General features: G+C 37.5%; 1 non-coding gene across 1 annotated transcript; it reads left to right on the top strand.

Annotated features, from left to right (window-relative positions):
* The first annotated feature begins 633 nt into the window (after positions 1-633).
* On the top strand, positions 634-715 carry TRNAL-UAG (transfer RNA leucine (anticodon UAG)). Its single transcript has one exon. It is a non-coding gene; the product is annotated as a tRNA-Leu (tRNA).
* The last annotated feature ends 449 nt before the right edge of the window (positions 716-1164 follow it).

Here is a 1164-nt window from a genome sequence, read left to right on the forward strand (position 1 = left end):
TGGCTTTAGGCATCAGAATTAATTACATAATTTACAATCTATGTTACATCCATGTCAGTTCAATCAATGATCAACCATTCTCAAAATTTGCCAAAATCAATCTTGGTCAAAAGAAGTCTAACTGCTAGCTCATATCCCTGCTGCCTTTTTAGGGTTATCAATACAGGATGAGCAGAGGGATTAGCAAACATTAAAAGAGCCATGCTGCTTCTGATGCTTTCCAGTAAGTCACCCTAGTGATGAACTCATAGCTACATTGCTCTGCACTGCTGTATAATGTCTTCCTTGCTGCTGCTTCTGATTGTCTGTTACGTACAGGCAGGGGTGTAGGAATCCTTCATGTTTGAGTGTCCTGTATATGGGAGATCATAGCAAGTAATCTATACCACCTAATTCAGTGATATCTAAAAATTAGCGTAGGAGCCAACAGAGGAAAGATTAGTTAAATATCTGGATACAAGTCATATGTTTTGGAAAATGGTGCCCCAGAGTCAATGTACAAACAAATCCCTGATAACAATGTTGCTCATGCATAATAACATTTGTATTTTTGTCTTATTTTATATAAAATATTTTCTGTCACTTACATCAAAAGCAAACTTCTGATATAAACAACTTTAAACATCTGTAAGAGGTAGCGTGGCCGAGCGGTCTAAGGCGCTGGATTTAGGCTCCAGTCTCTCTGGATGCATGGGTTCAAATCCCACTGCTGTCATTATTTATTTGGATCTAATTTTTACCAAAAATTAGGAAAAGGTTGAGGAAGTAAAGGGGATTGAGAACTTAGGAGGCAGCGATCATGCTATCCTATAATTTTGAAATACAAAAGGAGGAAAACCTGCGAAAACTGAGATTTTAAGAATGGACTGTAGAAAGGCAGTTTATAATGGACTCAGTAAAAAGGAAGGAAAGGTAGGATGTTCTAAAGGAAAGAAATGTCCAGGAAGGATGGGAGATTTTGCTAAATTAAATTGTCACTGCACAATCAGTATCAATCCCGAAAAGAAGGAAGAATGGAAAGCATTTATGGAGACCAGGATGGCTGAATACTGAACTTAAAAGCTTGCTAAAAAGGAAAAAAGAAATGAGTATCAAATGGAAAGAAGGGTTGATATCTAAAGAAGAATATAATGCTGTCTGCAGGGAAAGCTGGGCTAGCGTTAG

Source organism: Phyllobates terribilis, unplaced genomic scaffold (assembly GCF_046119375.1).
Source record: "Phyllobates terribilis strain yellow unplaced genomic scaffold, ASM4611937v1 Scaffold_11__3_contigs__length_659146591, whole genome shotgun sequence".
NCBI lineage: Eukaryota > Metazoa > Chordata > Amphibia > Anura > Dendrobatidae > Phyllobates > Phyllobates terribilis.